The sequence below is a fragment of the Macaca fascicularis genome, chromosome 7 (genome assembly GCF_037993035.2).
Source record: "Macaca fascicularis isolate 582-1 chromosome 7, T2T-MFA8v1.1".
In the NCBI taxonomy this organism is placed as follows: domain Eukaryota; kingdom Metazoa; phylum Chordata; class Mammalia; order Primates; family Cercopithecidae; genus Macaca; species Macaca fascicularis.
The window spans coordinates 3212174-3231190 of NC_088381.1; the positions used below are offsets into that span (position 1 = coordinate 3212174).

Here is a 19017-nt window from a genome sequence, read left to right on the forward strand (position 1 = left end):
GAGGGGTACACTCCACTTAGACTCATGGAGGACGGGCACCCTCTCCCCACCCAGGCCCAGCTGCACACTGTTCTCACACTGTCGCTGTCAGACTGACCTCTGCCCATTCAAAGCATGGCACAGAAGCTTGGGCACTGCTTGCTTCCTTGCGAGGGCTGAAGTTTGTCCAGACAGATGAGGCTTTGCTCAACACCTCGGCTCCAACCACGTCACATGGTTCCTCCTCCGCAGTCAGCATTGCAGACTGGCTGAATCCCAAACGCCCCACGACTCGGGCAAAGGCAAGGCAGACCTTCTGAGACAGAAGGGACACGGTGAGTTATCCCAGGGCGGCTCGTGTAATAGGTATGATCCATCCACGAGAGTGACTGTCCACTCCCAGAGAACAGAGGGAAACGGTAAACAAGCCTGGACTCCCAGCTTACTCCACTCAAGGAGAACTGCGCCGGGCCTGCTCCAGAGTTCCCGTGTGGAGTCTCCCCAGCATTCAACCAGAACCCGCGAGAACTGCGCCGCGCCTGCCTGACAGTTCCCGTGTGGAGCCTCCCCAGCATTCAACGAGAACCCGCGAGAACTGCGCCGGGCCTGCCTGACAGTTCCCGTGTGGAGCCTCCCCAGCATTCAACGAGAACCCGCGAGAACTGCGCCGCGCCTGCTCCAGAGTTCCCGTGTGGAGCCTCCCCAGCATTCAACCAGAACCCGCGAGAACTGCGCCGCGCCTGCCTGACAGTTCCCGTGTGGAGCCTCCCCAGCATTCAACGAGAACCCGCGAGAACTGCGCCGCGCCTGCCTGACAGTTCCCGTGTGGAGCCTCCCCAGCATTCAATGAGAACCCGCGAGAACTGCGCCTCGCCTGCTCCAGAGTTCCCGTGTGGAGCCTCCCCAGCATTCAACGAGAACCCGCGAGAACTGCGCCGGGCCTGAACCCGCGAGAACTGCGCCGGGCCTGCCTGACAGTTCCCGTGTGAAGCCTCCCCAGCATTCAATGAGAACCCGCGAGAACTGCGCCGCGCCTGCCTGACAGTTCCCGTGTGGAGCCTCCCCAGCATTCAATGAGAACCCGCGAGAACTGCGCCTCGCCTGCTCCAGAGTTCCCGTGTGGAGCCTCCCCCAGCATTCAACGAGAACCCGCGAGAACTGCGCCGCGCCTGCCTGACAGTTCCCGTGTGGAGCCTCCCCAGCATTCAACGAGAACCCGCGAGAACTGCGCCGCGCCTGCCTGACAGTTCCCGTGTGGAGCCTCCCCCAGCATTCAACGAGAACCCGCGAGAACTGCGCCGCGCCTGCCTGACAGTTCCCGTGTGGAGCCTCCCCCAGCATTCAACGAGAACCCGCGAGAACTGCGCCGCGCCTGCCTGACAGTTCCCGTGTGGAGCCTCCCCAGCATTCAACGAGAACCCGCGAGAACTGTGCCTCGCCTGCTCCAGAGTTCCCGTGTGGAGCCTCCCCCAGCATTCAACGAGAACCCGCGAGAACTGCGCCTCGCCTGCTCCAGAGTTCCCGTTTGGAGCCTCCCCAGCATTCAACGAGAACCCGCGAGAACTGCGCCGCGCCTGCCTGAGAGTTCCCGTGTGGAGCCTCCCCAGCATTCAATGAGAACCCAGGAGAACTGCGCCGCGCCTGCTCCAGAGTTCCCGTGTGGAGCCTCCCCAGCATTCAACGAGAACCCGCGAGAACTGCGCCGCGCCTGCCTGACAGTTCCTGTGTGGAGCCTCCCCCAGCATTCAACGAGAACCCGCGAGAACTGCGCTGCGCCTGCCTGACAGTTCCCGTGTGGAGCCTCCCCAGCATTCAAGGAGAACCTGCGAGAACTGCGCTGCGCCTGCCTGACAGTTCCCGTGTGGAGCCTCCCCAGCATTCAAGGAGAACCTGCGAGAACTGCGCCGCGCCTGCTCCAGAGTTCCTGTGTGGAGTCTCCCCAGCAGCCATCAGCACGGCAGCCATCAGCAGAGCATGCAGCTTTAACTTGTGCCTATTAACTGATGTCTGCACGTGGTGAAGGAAGAAATTCACATGGTTCAGAAGGGCCCTCAGTGAAATCACAGGCCTTCTCACTCCACTGAGGTAACCACTGGCCATAGCTTCTGGCTCCGGTTCTTCTGTGAGTTTCCATTTATGTCTTTTTCATGTAGGTCCTGAGAGATTTCCCCGGCTTAACTTCCAGATTTGCAACTTGGTGTTCAGCCATTCCCGATTGATTATCCTGCTCTAACCTCTGGCTCATGTTTCATTTATCATGTTTCAGAATTCCAAGAACACATTCTATTTCTCCAAGACTCCTTTTACATAGCAGTCCCTTGTCATTTTAAAGCTGTATCTTCCTATAGTGTGTGTGTGTGTGGTGTGTGCATGTGTGTGTGTATACGCAGTCACTTGTCACTTAACAACAGGGATACACTCTGAGAAATGCTCATTAGGTGATTCTGTCATCCTGCAAACTTCATGGAGTGTGCTGACACAAACCTAGATGGCGAAGCCTCCAACACATCTAGGCTGTATGGGACAGCCTACTGCTCCTAGGACCCAAACCCATACAGCATGTTACTGTGCTGAATACTGCAGGCAGTTATAACACAACGGTAAGTATTTGTCTATCCACATATATCTAAACATAGAAAAGATGCGGCAAAAATGTAGTCTAAAAGATGAAAAATGGGACAGCTGGATAAGACCATTACCGTGAATAGGGTTTGCAGTACTGGGAGTTGCTCTGGATGAGTCAGTGAGTGGTGAGTGAATGTGAAGGCCAGGACATTACTGTAGAATACCGTAGACTTTAGAAACACCATACACTTAGGCTGCACTAGATTTATAAAAAATAGTTTTTTCTTCAATAAGAAACTAACCTTAGCTTACTGTAACATTTCTACTTTACAAACTTTTAAATTTTTTATAACTTTTTGACTCTTGTAGTAACATCTTAAAACACAAACACAAAGTCTTTTGTTTCTTTGTATTCTAATACTCTAAGCTTGTTTTTCTATTTAAAAACTTTATAAAAAACCTTTTTTAAACTCTCTTGTTAAAAGTTAAGACACAGCTAGGTATGGTGGCTCACACCTATAATCCCAGCACTTTGGGAGGCCAAGGCAGAAGGATTGTTTGAGCCCAGAAGTATGAGACCAGCTTGGGCAACATGGTGAAACTCCATCTCTCTAAAAAATACAAAAGTTAGCCAGGTGTGGCAGTGTGCACCTGTGGCCCCAGCTATTCAGAAGGCTGAGGTGGGAGGATTGCTTGAGCCCAGGAGGTGGAGGTTGCAGTGAGCTGAGCTCACACCACTGCACTCCAGCCTGGGCAACAGGGCAAGACCCTGTCTCAAAAAAAAAAAAAAAAAGAAAAAAATGAAGACACAAACACACACATTAGCCGAGGCCTACACAGGCTCAGGATCATCAATATCACCACCTTTCACCTCCATAACTTGTCTACTGAAAGGTTTTCGGGGGCCATGACATGCTTGAAGCATGGCTGAGATCGCCCACTGCACTTAAGCCTGGGCAACAGAGTGAGACCCTGTGTCAGAACATTAAATATATATATTTAAAGAACAAGCCCTTCTTCTGGAATACCTCCTAAGGGAATGCCTGAGGCTATTTTACAGTTAACTATTTTTTTTTTTATAAGTTGAAGGAGTACATTCTAAAATAAAAAGTATAGTAAATACGTAAGCTAGTGACATCATCTTTATCAAGTACTTAGTCTTTATTATCAAGTATTTGGTACCGTATGTGATTGTATTGCTATACTTTTATGAGACTGGCGGTGCAGTAGGTTTACTTTCACCAGCATCACCACAAACACATGAGTAATTGCATTGCACTAAGACATTAGGATGACTACAATGTCACTAGGAAATAGAAAGTTTTTAGTGCCATTATAATCTTATAGGACAATGACTGTGTCCATCACTGAACAAAATGTTATTATATGGCACATGACTGTGTGTGTGTGTGTGTATGAGTGTATATATATATATGTGCGTATGTATGTGTATATATGAGTGTGTATATATATGAGTGTGTATATATGAGTGTGTGTAAATATATATGAGAGTATATATATACAGGCCATGTATATATAAACACAATATAAACAATTGTATTACACACATGCACTCAATTAATATCTGTGTCCAATTAAGTTTCCTCTGTTCTCTGGATTCCCTCTTGATCTTCCTCCCTTCTTGGTAGTTTTCCTCACACTTCAGGTTTTCTTTTGAGGACTGCAGAGTTTGGTACAGGTGGTGAGGAGGGCGGAACCCTCTGGCGGTCAGGTCAGGCAAGGTGTGCTGGTGGAGGGTGGGCCGTGGGAGCCTTGTCCCCAGCACGGTCAGCTGTGCCCCATCAGGACCAAGGGCAAAGGGTGGAAAGCAAGGACCCAGCGCCTTCAGTGAGCCCACGCAGTGATTCACCAGATCCCCCCACCACTGCTGCTCTTTGCCCTGAAAGACCCCGGCTTATTTCTCATGTCTCCCAGGGAAAAACCCTGCTGACCTTCTCACCTTCAGACTACAGTTTACCTCCTGCTTCAACACTCAACCCCACTCTCAAAGTCCTCTCAAGATTTCCTCAAAATTTGTGGCCCACTGATGCCCCTTTTCTGTGTTCCTGCATCTGTGTTTTTCTTTCTTTTGAAAGTCTCTTTTCTGTCATTTCATTGAGTCTCCTGGAGGAGACGACAGAGCTGCAAGGGCCCTGCTGACTGTGGCCATCATTGTCTCTGCACCCACTGCCTCTGCCCACCTTGTCTCTTGAGAGCTGGGGCTTGGGTGTTGGCTGAGGGCTTAGACACCCTCTTGCATTCAGTAGATGGAAATTCCATGCCTTCCCTGGGGAAGCAGAGACCGTGGCCTGCACGTGGTTCTCAGTACTCAGAGGGCCTATAGTGGACACAGAGCCCAGGCCCCGCTTTAAGAGATGCTGATCCAAGAGGGTTAAGATGGACCTGAGACTTCAGCCAGGGTGCATGGGGATGCAATGGCAGGACTCTGACCACTGTCGCACAAGGCTGTTGAGGAGCAAAGAGGCCTAGGTCTGACCTCTGTCCATTACTTCCTCGCTGTGTGCCCTTGGGGGAATCTAGCTCAGCTCTCCAAGCTGTAGAAAGGAAAGGAGAGTGGTCCCTACCTTCTGGATTTGATTGGATGATTAAATGGTAAAATGCAGCACAAGAAAGAACATAGCACATGGCATGCGCTAAGTGGATGCTAGCTGTTAGAATGACCATCTACACAGTTGCGTGCACCCCAAGGTTCTCCATGCTTGTGTGGTTGGTGTTGGCAGGTTTCCCCGGGTGTTGAGGTTGGATACCACTTCTGGGGTGTCCACAGGAGCCAGTGGAGCATGGAGGACAGTCTCTTCCTTCATGAAGGCCTCTGGTTCAATGCCAGTGAACCCTGCCTGATGGCTTTTCCTGGTCTTTCGGACTACTCCGTGGATGGCGGCCTGTCTGCAGTCAGTGCTCTTTTATTTTTACATTTTTGTAGAGGCAAGGTCTTACTATGTTGTCCCAGGCTGTTCTCAAATGTTTTTCCTCAGGGGACCCTCCTGTCTCAGCCTCCCAAAGCACTGGTATGACAGGTGCGAGCCGCTGCACCCAACCAAGTCGTCAATTTCGGCAGCAGGCAGAATACTCTAACTCTCTCAGATAATTTTCCTGTTTCTCATCTACTATTCTTGGGAAGACTCAATACCAAATATATTAGAACTTTGCCCAGATTCGAAGAAAAGGCAGTGAGGCTACTGAGTCCTTCATTGTACTGTCTGATTGGATCAGGTGAATGCTGTGGTTGGGGCCACATTCACATCCCTGCGTGCATTCTCTTTTCTGGGTGCCTTTGCAGGAGAATGTTCTCCAGAGGGTAATTTGTGTCAACCCAGCACCAAATAAACAATTGTTCTCTTTCTTTTTCTTTTCTTTCTTTTTTTTTTTTTTCTTTTTCTTTTTTTTTTTTTTCCACTGCAATGGAGGCTACCACTGAGGGAGAGAGACTGGACTAAATCACCAAATATTTTTTATAAATATCTGTCCTTGGTAACTAGTGCCTTCATTTTCTGTGAGGAAAAAGAAGTAAAAAGTCACATTGTTAGGAACACTGATCTACAACTAGAGATGTAAGGACATCTTCAACACGAGGAAGAGTTGGATAATAACTCCAGAGATTCCCAAACAGCCCATGATTGCTGGATTCAGAACTGGGCCTATAGAGAGAACAGAGATCAAGACCAGAGCTCTAGCTGCTGCCAAAATGAGCAACAGGAGTTTTCCCCACTTTGAAAAGATGAGAAGATACCAGCTGGTGATAAATCAGGTGATTGCGATAAAATGGAAAGTTTTCCTTTCTGATCTAACAGGAGTGTCAATGGTTGGAAAAGAAAGCTGCTATGGAATATCAGTGTAGGTGGGTCAAAGTTCATCTTGATAAATATCAAAGGAAAAAATGACTTTGATTTAAATCATTGGTACATAACCCTTCAAAGGAGAAAGGTGGTTGCTTCAGAGGACCCCCTTTATTCTTTTATCCTGCTGTGGAACTGAAAGATGGAAACATCATTGTGACAAAATAGATGTCAATTTAAATAATGTCTACTCTGGAAAACATGATCTTATCGAAGAAAAAGGAGGGAGGGAGGAAGGGAGGAAAAGGAAACAGCACAGTGATTCTGAGAATCAAGGAGATTATTTCCTTCTGGCACAAATGCAAAAGCATGAGATTATTAAAAATTAGATTACTATGGAAGAATTTGTTTCCAATTCATCTTTGCTGTTATCTCAGTTCATATTTTAATTACATTCCAGGGAAAATTGAGTGATTTATTTCTCTTTTAAAAATTTTATGATGCACCCTCCCTGGTCCCCTGTGAGTCTGACCTGGATGCAGCAGGGCCTTCCTCACATTGCAAGTCTACAAGGAACACAGAAGGAACTTTCCTTGGACCACAGAGCCCAGTGGTGCTAGCATGGCTCGCCGCCTGTGTTACACCCGATGGCCACCTGGGGTTGGCTCTAGTATTGCAGACCATGGGCACCCTGGTCACCAAACACTCCTACCCCAGCAGCCTTGAGATCAGGAATGTGGTTGCCACCTGGCAGTGAGGCTGGGAGAGGCTGCCCTGTTAGAAGAGTTGAAGTCACTTTAGTTCAGATACGGAAAGTTTTTCAAAAGTCTTTTCCAAAAGAAACTACTTCTCAGTATTTCTATCATTCTTACATATGTGCTTTTGGATACTGATTTAGAATGAAGCTTCCTTGCTGTTATTTTGTTCTCAGCTCTACCATGTGTTGGACTCAGTAGCACTCCCACCTGTTACATAGTTCACTTGAGCTATTGGTATGATGTTTATTAAATACAATAATAATAATATTCCTCTGACCCCAACAATGTTTAAAAAGAATTATACACCACAGCCAAGTGGGATTTATCCCAGGTATGCAAGGCCACATCAACATTTAAAAGTCAATTAATGTAATCCATCACATCAACAGGCTAAGAAGAAAAATCTCATGGTTGTATTATAGATGCAGACAAAGTATTTGACAAAGTCCAACACTCATTCATGATTTTAAGAAAACCCTCAGCATACTAGGAATAGAGAGGAACTTCCTCAACTTGGTAAACAATATCTACAAAAAGCCTGCAGGTCACATATTAATGGCGAGAAACGAGAAGCTTTCCCACTAAGTTCAGGAAAAGCAAGGATGTCCCCACTCACCTCTGCTTTTCTGTATCATCCTGGAAGTCCCAGCTAATGCAATTAGACAACAAAATAAAATAAAGGTATGCACATTGGGAAAAAAACTTCTGAGACTAGTGAGTGATCATAGCAAGGTTGCAGGATACAGGGTAAATGTACAAGTGGACTTTGAAATAATAACACTCCTTTGTGATCATTTCGATTTGAATTCCCAGTGCTTAAGTTAACATGCAACTTTTTTTAATTTTCTAGTTGTAAAGTTTCATCTTTCGGTTTTCTTCAGCTGTTCTCTGCCCCTGCCCTGTCTTCCATTCCAAGCCCACGGCCCGGGAGCACAGTGAGTGAGCAGGTCCCTCTTCCTTGCCTGTCCCATCCTCATGGAGAGCACACATCAGTCAGCAGGAGCTCCATGCAGTGCTTAGCTAGTCACAGCTGCCCTGGGAAACAATTACAGGTAAAACAATAATTTGCTTATAGTTTTTAGTGAAATGTATACTTCTGTGATTAATAAATAGAAAATATGAAGGTCAAATGCAGTAAACTCTTGTGGTTTGGAACACCATATTTTCTCTTGGGAGAGAAGGAAATTAAGAACATTTTTTTTCCTCTAATTACACAACAGTAAAAAATTGATTCCCTTTGTGGTAGTGAGGATTGGTGGGGAGGGCAGCGGGGAAGGCAGGCTTTGAGAATTTTAAAGCATAAAAGATGACATTCCTTTAAAGGATTGCCACTTTTTATCACGTGATAACTTAAAACATAGAATTTGGAATTCATACAATAACAAAACTATGTTAGTTGCGCCTAGATCAGCTCACAGGTTCTGGTAGTGTTACACTCCGGTTCTCTAGAAGTGCTGCATGAAGAATCCAAGCTAGATATAAATTTACTCATTTAACTTTATTTTAAAGAACACCAGGGTGAGGTTTTCTACTTTGAACACGAACCAGGTTAACTTGGAGTATGAGGCTCTAAGGATCCCAACTAGTTGATGACATTTTTAACATATTTTCAACTGAAATGATGAAGAATCACTTATTACATCTGAAATCAACTAATCGTAACTCTTTGTAGGTACATTAACCGTTACCAATGTTTATCTCCCTCCTGCCCCAAGATTTCAAAGGTTCATTATTTCCATAGCTGTAAAAATCCCAAATGTCTTATGTTCTCCCGTCTTCTGAGTCCAGCCCTCATTTTCAGTCTCGTTTCCTGTGGTATCCACGGCACCCCTTTTCTACCCCAACATTATTTGTTCCAGCACCAAAACTCATCACTGTCCCACAAACCCACCACACGCCTCCTTGCCTTCTGCTCTTCACACATGGCATTCCCTGTCTGGCTTTTTCTCCTCCACACAGCCTCTTGCAGCTACTAGAATCTGATAACTCTTCAACACCAATCGCAAATGCCACCTCCTTGTGAAAAGCTTTGAATTCCAAGTGAACATCTTCTTCTGTTCCCCCTTGACATGGGATTCCAATCTAGCATTGATCACACTCATTCATTTAATGTAATTCAGCGTTTTACTGGACCTTGGCGATTAATCCAGCTCCAGCACCGATAAACATCGGCACTTTCTATGAAACGGTTCCTGCCCTCTAGGAACTTAGGGTTTCTTCCTTGTGTTGTAGTACTTTGTGCTCATTCTTCATTAGATTGTAAGGCTACCTAGGGTAGTACTTTTCAACTTAGCTTTGTGCCTAGGTTATTGACCAATGGTAAAGGAAGACAGGTATAAATGCAAATTAACTCACACCCAGGAGGCTGCTCTCTGTACCTGTGGGATTCCAGACACTCTGCCTTCAGAAAGCAACCCAGTAATTATAGAAGACCTGAATGTACAAGTTGATCATAATGTTCATATGGAAATATAAACAAGTAAAAGTCACCAGAAAAACTCTGGAAGAAATAACAAAGGACTAGCCCTGTCAGATATTAAAATATAGAGTTCTTTCTTTTTTTTTAGATTATGCTCATTCATTTATTTTTCATCTTATCCTCATTACATTGGGATAATGTAATGAGAGGAGGAGTCATGCACCAGTGTATAGATTGTGCTATTGCCTTACTTTCAGGAAGAATTAAGATCCAGGTTCTAATTGTCTCCAAGTTCAGGATCTGGAGGGGAGTCAGAAGAAGTTGGCTGTTGCTGCTGGGGGCTGGGGGCAGCTGGGAAAACAGCAGGAGGAAACAGGCACGGGGCTGACCCTTAGGTTCATGTTTCAGGACTCCCATCTGGGTATCTGAGGATCCTCCATGGAGATCGTGCATGGGGGCTGACAGCAGCCCCTTAAAGCAATGGGGATGACAGACCCGGAACTGGTATCGGGAATTGCAGGAACAACCATATCTGCACTGAGAGGACCTGAAAAGACCTTGTCCTTCCATCTGTATCCCAGAATCCTGGCAGGGCCTCTCCATGAGGACAGGGCCAGGGCTGGCTCCTTGGCCCACTGCTGGCCTCATGAGTGGCCCAGTGTGAGTCCTGCTCTTTCCAGCACCTATAGACATTGTTACCAGCTCCTGTTGGTGCCTCTCTGCTGGAGGCGCTGGGCCATTGTCTTGGACCATTCACGATCCTCTTCCTCAACTGTTTGCATTCAAGAAATCTCCATTCTTTTAAGAAACGCTGGATCTCCTGGTCACTCTTGGTTTTAATTGACTGCATCTGTTGGTTTTTCTGGTTCCTTGGTTTCTTTTTCCTTCTTTACTTCCTGGGGTTTTCTCGTAATTTCAGCCTGAAGGCTCACTGTCTCCATTTTTATTCCTGAGTTTTTTGTGCAGCCACAGGGTCTAAAAGCGCAGGCAGAGAGTTGGCACAGCCTGTGCTCTGCTGGAATTCAAGTGAGTCAGGAGTGCCCGAATGGAAAAATGTGTTTGCTCCTCTCTACTCCTGACCAGCTCTCTCTGAAGCTTCCTTAATTAAATTTACTAATTTATTTTATTAGCAAATAAAAGGATGGCAGACCAGTGAAACAGAATGTAAAGAGCTGAAATACAGCCAGGTACCCATGGAGATAGAGCAAATGATACAGACCCAAAGTCAGCAAATAAAAGATGGAATCCTCAAATAAATATTTTGGGGACAGATAGCTATTTAGAAGTAAAATTAAATCCATACCTTACTCTCCACACTAGAACAGTATATTACAAACGTAACAAAAATCTAAATGTAAACCAAGTGCAGTGGCTCATGCCTGTAATCCCAGCACTTTGGGAGGCCGAGAAGGGAGGATCCCATGAGGCCAGGAGTTCGAGGCCAGCCTGGGCAATAAAGTGAGACCCTATCCCAATTTAATATATCTTTAAAAATCTAAATGTAGAATATTAAGACTATCTAAAATCTAGAAGAAAATATAAGTAAACTTCTTTATCATCTGGAGTAAGAAAATCTCCCTAAATATAGCTCAAAATTCGAACTTCCTAATTATGACTCAAAATTCAAAATGTATGAGCTTCAAGTCAGTGACAAGTAAGAAAAAAATTAAAAATAAAGTAGAAATTCAAATTTTAGAAGCAATGAAAGACCAATAATAGAAAGATGGGCAAGACATCTAAATAAAGAGTGAGTTCCCAGGGGGAAAGCTGTAAATAGCCCTTAACCATATGAAAATATGATCAATGTCAAACAAAATAGAAGAAATACAAATTGAAACTAAACTGAGATATCATTTCTCACTTACCAGGTTGACAAATGCAAACACTGATGACAAATGATGCTGAGAGGCCCTGAGAAGCAGGCATCCTCAGATATTGAGGGCGGCACTGCACAACGGTGAGCAAAACTGCATATGCGCTTACTCATGACCCTGCAAACACACTTCCTGGAATCTAACTTAAAGCTACATTTGCAAAAATGTGCAAACATGTAGGCAAAAGGGTATCTACTCACTGCAGCCAAAGGCCAGCCAGGGACAGCCCACATGTCAAAACAGCAGGAAACTGATGGAATATATTATGTGTGCAATGCAATTGTAAAAAGGAAAGAGGAATCTGGGCAGGGGTTATGTTGAAGTTGTTATATTATTCTCTTGAGTTTTGTATTTCTTTTGGAAAAAAAGTATCATACAATGTTAAATTCTGCACCCAGCCCCCGCCCCCAGGGAGACGGGTCCTGAGAGAAAGTCGGGGCATCTTTTATGAACACAGAGATCTGAGGGTGGCCTGTGCCTCTTCAGGAGCTCACAGCAGCCTTCTAGTTGAGGAGTGTTAATAGAGTTTCTAAAGTTTGAAAGTCACTGCTGTATAAGACTTATGCCTGGCTACTTTACAGAGAAATATTTTGTTGCCATCGCAATTCTTTTCCATTCTTCAAATTTATGAGCCTGGCTGCTCTTCAGACATCCCCTGGCTGCATCCACTTCAGCTGGCATTGTCCCTGGCTGCCGGCATGCAACTGCAGTGAAATGTGTTGCTACAGCTTGAGTTACCTCTTGCCTTTTCAGTACTGAATAGCCCCAAAGTCTCTCTCTCTCTCTCTCTCTCTCTCTCTCTCTCTCTCTCTCTCTCTCTCTCTCTGAGCCCTTAGGAAGCACTGCTCATGGGAGCTAGGGCATTACTAGGACTGCTAGATGTCTTTCGCAGCCAAAACACACAGCCCCCACAAAATCCCCACCCACTTGCCCCTGGCACTGAAAAGCAGCAGCCATGCAAATGAATACATGAAATGGGTAAAAGCTTTGTGTCCAGACAAAAACTTGCACAGGGATGTTTATAGCAGCTTTATTCATAACTGCCAAAACTGGGAAGCAACCACCATGTCTTTCAGCAAGCGGGTGGCAAAATAAACTGTGGTACATTCAGAGAATGCAATATTATTCAGTAGTAAAATGAAATGAGCTATCAAGCCATGGAAACACATGGAGGAAAGTGACACACATGTCACAGAGTCAAAGAAGTCAATCCGAAGAGGCTACCCGCTGTATGGTTCCAACTGAACGACATTCTGGAAAAGGCAAAACAATGGAGACAGGAAAACGATCAGTGGTTCCTGGGGGCTAGAGGAGAGAGAGGGATGGGTAGGAGGAGCACGGGATTTTTAGGGCAGTGAAACTACTCTGTACAATACTGCAACAGTGGATACAGGGCATTATACATTGGTCCAAACCCACACAATATACAACACCAAGAGTGAAGCATAATGTAAACTGTGGTCTCTGTGTAACGATGTATCAATGTGACTTCATCAATCATAAAGAAAGGTGCCACTCTGCTGGGAATGTGGACGGCCGGGGAGGCTATGCTTGTGTGAGGACCCTCTGCTCTTCTTGCTATCTTGCTGTGAACCTAAAACTGCTGTAAAAAGATAAAATATTTTTTTTAAATGAGATTTTGTTGATAAATAGAATGTGTTAGAGAAATGGTTATGTGCCCATTAAGTGGAAGGTATGTTATGCAGAAATGCCAGCCGCGTAATTTGACCATCTCATGATTTCTTATTCCTACAAAGACAGACGTGGCTCATAGCTTGGTCCACCCAATGCAGAAACAATATGAATAAGCATTTCCATTCTAGCCTAAACACCTTCCCCCTAATGCTTCCAAATCCTTTATTTCCTTTCCCAACTCAAAAGCAGTAAATTGAAGGTAGTAGTTTTAGGATCCTATCTGAATTTTCCACATAACTAACTTTTCTTTTTTCTTAAATCTTGGCAACTTATGAATCTGCACATGTTCCTCTGCCTTGGAGACCTTAAAAAGATTCTAGTGGTCAGGCGCGGTGGCTCACGCCTGTAATCCCAGCACTTTGGGAGGCTGAGGCGGGTGGATCACGAGGTCAGGAAATCAAGACCATCCCGGCTAACACGATGAAACCCTGTCTCTATTAAAAATACAATAAATTAGCCGTGGTGGCGGGTGTCTGTAGTCCCAGCTACTTGGGAGCCCGAGGCAGGAGAATAGCGTGAACCCAGGAGGCGGAGCTTGCAGTGAGCCGAGATTACACTACTGCCCTGCAGCCTGGGCAACAGAACGAGACTCCATCTTAAAACAAAACAAAAAAAAAAGATTCTCGTGACATAATAAATTCTGCCTTATTTCCACCCAAGATCAAAAGCTCTTCACACTTAGTTCCACAGGACTGTGGGGGCAGCAGGTGACCTTAGTGGTTGATGTGAATCTCTCAGAGGCTGGATGCCTCGGAAGAGATCAAGCCTTAGGTCTTCCTTCCTGTGCATGCCACTCTGCAGCTAAGTCTCAGAAGGGCATCTGTACTCACATTTGCAAAAGGTAAGCCGAGCATGATGGCTTGCACCTATAGACCCAGCTACTCCGGAGGCTGAGGCTGGGGGTCACTTGAGACCAGGAGTTTGAGACCAGCCTAAGCCACATAATGAGACTCTGTCTCTAAAAAACAAACAAAAACCAAATTGTTTTAAATTATCAAGCCATGGTGGCATGTCCATGTAGTCCCAGCTACTCAGAAGACTGAGGCAGGAGTTTGTTTGCTTGAGCCCAGGAGTTCAAGACTGGTGAGCTAGGATCAGGCCTCTGCACTCCAGCCTGGGTATCAGAGAGAGACCCTATCTCTAAAAACAAACAAACAAACAACAACAACAACAAAACTTGCAAAAAGTCATGATGGGCATGGAGAGAAGGCACTGGCAAGGAGATGGCTCCCTACAAGTTTCTTACGTCTTCCCTTACACGCTAAATCCTGCCCTCTTTTCCTCCTACCTGGATAATGAGTTTCTTCCTTTGTCCTCTCTGATGTACATCCCACCCTCATTATCTTCCCTTCAGTCTACTTTCCATGTTGTCATTATGAAAACTCTGGGAAGGAAGGAAGCTTCAAAGTCAAAATCCCCTACTGTTCAAAATTATTTAGGAACCATGAAGTACCAGTTTTCCCCATCAGATGAGCAAAAGAGACAAATGGATATTATCTTATTGGTTTGGATGTAGGGACATAGCTCACTCCATGCGGTGGCAGATACAAACTCCATGCAGTGGCACAGCATTTTGGAAGGACTTCATCTATTCAAATTCAAAAGCGTGTTTCCTTTGATAGAGACATCAGTTCTAGGAATCTAGCCTGTTTCAATTCAGTCAGTGCACAGAGGTATACGTGTAATCTGTGTTGGGGTCATATTGTTTGCAATAGGAAACCACTTGTATGATCTAGATGCTTATCAGTATGTCACCGGTCAAGAAGGTTTTGAAAACACTTTGCTAGAGAATGCAACAGAGCTACCATAAAAGGTAAGATCCATACAGCCTGCAAAGAAAGATTCTCCGTATTGTACTTCTGCTGTTATATGATAAGCAAAGACCAGGGTCACATGCTGCTTTTGTAGTTCAGCCGTATGGACTCCCAAGGTGTAAACACCACCCTCCATGGAATCATGGCACCAGACTCCTCAGCAACCTCAAGGACAGGTTTCAGAGTAGCAACTGGACTGTGTCTCACATCCTTGCCTCAGCCTAGTAACGTTCTTCCTGCAGAATCTTACCCTGGCTCACACCTCTCTTTCATTCCAAAATACAAAGAAGAGCCATGATTCCATCTCAGATCAAATCTAGAAAATAACAGTTATACATCGAGGCCTAAAAAAAGAAAGAAAGGACAAATATTTTAAAAACAAAAAATACAGTGGACAGGCTAGGTGCAGTGGCTCATGTCTGTAATCCCAGAACTTTAGGGAGACCAAGGCAGGAGAATTGCTTGAGACCAGGAGTTTGAGACCAGCCTGGACAAGAGAACAAGACCCTGTTTCTAGAAAAAAACAAAATAGCTGAGCATGGTGGTGAGTGTTTGTGGTCTCAGCCATTCAGGAGGCTGAGGTAGAAAGACCTCTTGAGTCCAGGAAATTGAGGCGGTAGTGAGCCAAGATCACACTACTTACTGCACTCCAACCTGGGCAACAGAGCAAGATCTTGTTTAAAAGATGAAGGAAGGAAAGGTGGGAGGGAGGGAGGGGAAGGAGGGACGGAAGGAAGGAAGGAAGGAGGGAGGGAAGGAAGGAAGGAGGGAGGGAGGGAAGGAAGGAAGGAAGGAGGGAGGGAGAGAGGGAGGGAGGAAGGGATAAAGAAAAGGAAAGCTCACTAAGGAACCAATAATGAGGAAAGTGTGAGCACAGCTAACATTCAAGAACAACAGCCATTTGGAAAAATGGCTGCAAGTAACAAGCAAATAAAAAAGCAACAAAGTACAATTTTTACATAAGTCAAGAAACATAATGATAAAAACCCTGGGCTCCAGAGGCTCTGTGGAATCTGCTGTACTGTGCATACAAGTGAAGTCCCCACACCCTTTCCCCTCCCAGGCAGACACTTCCCCAAGCCAGGCATAAGCACCCAGATCTGCTGGCACAGAATGGGGAGGTTGGGCAAGACTGTGTGGGAACGGCACAGAGATGAGGGCCTGGGAGAAAGCATGGGTGACTTGACTAGAGGCCTTGAACTTCCCCTCTCACTGGCCTTTTTCTTCAAAACAAGCCAGCTGACCATCCCTCCACCCCTCCATGTTCCCTGCTGCTCCTGATTGACGGAGAAGAACAAACACATTCATTTCCTAACAAACACCCAAGTGGTGAGACAGCATGTTGATCTGAACCGACATGTTTATCATTCCATCTTTCCCCATGGCCTTATTTCATTTCGGCAGCTACTCGAGGTCTTGTCTTACCAGCTCTCGAATGTTGGCTGGGAGAGGAGGGGAGACCTAGTGTTGGAGTTCTCAGCCTTTGCATCCCAAAATAGACTTTTGAAACTTCATGTGGAGAAAGAGAGGCCTCAGGGAAGCTCATGAGGAAAAGGCGTTCCTCTCACCCACTTCATCCCAGACTTGGCAAAGATGCCAGAGTCCAGGGAAGGAGGAAAGGAGAAAACCAACACAGAGCATTCTGCATGGCAGGGGGCCTAGTGTCCTGCCCTGCACCCACAGGCCTGACTGAGCGAGGAGGAGCAGAGGGAACTCCCTTTTCCTTTCCCTCTCAACTTGGCCCAGTCCCTTCCTGGCTTCTGCCCACCACAGTCTTGGTTCCCTTTGATTCAGTGTTTTGTTATAGCTGTATTGGTTTCACTATCTTTCATCAGTCCTATAACCTCTCTTCCCAACTCCTCTGCCTCCCTTTTTCTCAAAATCATACACCTTTTTTACACTGACAGTTCCTGACGTACAATGGTTTGACTTAGACTTTTCAAACTTACTGTGGTGTGAAAGCAATACACACTCAATAGCAACAGTACTTTGAGGCCAGGCATAGTGGTTCATGTCTGTAATCCCACAAGTCTGGGAGGCCGAGCGGGGTGGATCCCTTGAGGCCAGGAGTTCGAGACCAGCCTGGGCAACATGGTGAAACCTCATTTCTACCAAAAATATAAAAATTAGCCAAGCATGGTGGCGGCGGGCACCTGTGGTCTCAGTTGCTCGGGAGACTAAGATAGGAAGATAGCTTGAGTCTCGGAGGTCAAGGCTGCCACAGAGCAAGACCTTGTCTTACAAAAAAAAAAAAAAAGAAAGAAATGGTAGCTGGAGAACACACACAACTGTTCTGTTTTTCACTTTCAACCATATTCAATAAATTATCTGAGATATTCAACACTTGATTATAAGATAAGCTTTGTGTGAGATGACTTTGCCCAACTGAAGGCGAATGTACACACTCTGAACATGGGTGAGGTGGGTTAGGCTGAGCTAGGATATTCAGCAAGTCAGATGCATCACATGCACTTTCTACTTAAGATATTTTCCATTGACCCCCAGTTCATTGTGACGTAATCGCATCGTAAGCCGAGGAGCATCTGTATTATTACTATTATTATTATCGTTATTATTATCATTATTATATGTGCACACCAAATGTTTCTCAGTTTCTCATTTTCTTTTCCCAATTGTCTCATGTATTCATTTTTCAAATATTTATGGATAATCTATGCGCCAGGCATTGTTGCAGGCACTGGTGCTACAGGGGTGGACAAAGTAAACACGATTTCTCTCCTTTCCCTCTCATGGACCTCATATTCAAATAGGCTGGGGTGATGTAAAAATGGTATCAACACATAGACCATAACACCAGATGGTGATGAAGGTTCTGAAGATAAGTCAGTCTGGAAGAAGGAAGCTGCCAAACACAACTGGAGAAGTGTCAAAAAAGTACATGCCAGTAATCTCAGCACTTTGGGAGGCTGAGGCAGGAGAATTGCTTGAGACCAGGAGTTGGAGGCTTGAGTGAGCCATGGTCATGCCACTGCACTCCGGCTGGGGTGAGAGAGACCCTGTCTCTAAAAAGTAATAACAAAATAAAATAAAAACAGACTGACTTGAATGTCCACGCATTAGGAAAGGTCTTTGAGAAAGCTGACAGCCTAATGCAGTGACAGTGGCAGTTAGGCATCAACTGCTCAGACTCACAGATCTACAGATTATTATAAGGTGGAATCCAATATGCTGTGTACAGCAACCGCATTAAAGTAAGGATATCCATCACAGCCAAAGGGCGTCTCCCAATAAGGGGCCAAGAGAGGGCAGGGCAGGCTCCTCATGCTCCCTCTGAAAGCGCTCGGCCAGATGCACACTCTCTCAGATCAGGACCTAGGAGCTACAGAGGCATGCACTAGGCAGGCTGTTAAAGCCAAACCAAGAAGCAGAGCCAAATTGGGAAGGGGAGGTGCAAGGACCACAGAGACTGAGTGCAGGCAGCAGAGGCAGGCATGGGGGGTGGTTGTGAGCTTTGTATATGTATTTTGGTTCATCTTAGTGTGTCCACTTAATGGAGCTAGAATAAGTCAGCAATTTCCCTGTGATAGTCCATAATTAAAATAAATAATACCATGTTAACCAAAGAAAAGACAGTTGAATAAGAGGTTCTTGGCTTCATTAAGCCAATTAGGTCAGTTTCCTTCTGGGAAAGGCACAATGATTCCTACCGTGCCAGAGAATTCAAGTGAACCCTGACAGCTCTCAGGATTAGGAAGTATTTGATCAAGCATGGAAGACAGGTTTCAGGGGTGGCTAAAGAGTGTCTGAGCCTGACCGTGCAGATGCCACGTGTAACTACACTGTGGGAGGATAGCATATATGGACAGTAAGTCGCCCAAAGGGCTTCTGATTTTTGACTTATTATAAAAGCATACTGCGCATTCCAGAAAATGCACACATCATAATGTACAGTTAAAGGATTACCACAAAGTAAATACCGTCATGCCAAGAAGTAGAGCACTGCCAACACTACGGAAAATCCCTTATGCTTTCCCCAGCCACTGACACCTTTCCTTCTTAAAGGTAACCACAAAAGTAAAAAGAAATGCAAAAACCCAGGTAACGCATGCTATTCAGCTAACAGAATATTACAAAACCCCACAAAGTTTCCTTAGG

General features: G+C 45.5%; 2 long non-coding RNA genes across 4 annotated transcripts in view; one reads left to right on the forward strand and one right to left on the reverse strand.

The window, feature by feature from the left end:
- Positions 1 to 913, reverse strand: part of LOC135971736 (uncharacterized) — a 157239-nt gene extending 156326 nt beyond the window's left edge. The window contains exon 1 of the long non-coding RNA XR_010587960.2: positions 98 to 913. This is a non-coding gene — a long non-coding RNA (uncharacterized lncRNA). The remainder of the gene's footprint in view (positions 1 to 97) is intronic.
- Positions 754 to 13027, forward strand: LOC102127922 (uncharacterized). 3 transcript variants are annotated; one of them, XR_278589.5, is made up of 3 exons: positions 754 to 2101; positions 7981 to 8151; positions 11387 to 13027. It is a non-coding gene; the product is annotated as an uncharacterized lncRNA (long non-coding RNA). The 3 variants fall into 3 exon arrangements; XR_012416251.1 differs by having other exon boundaries at positions 1116 to 2064; XR_012416252.1 differs by lacking the exon at positions 754 to 2101 and adding an exon at positions 5927 to 6313.
- Positions 13028 to 19017: the final 5990 nt, after the last annotated feature.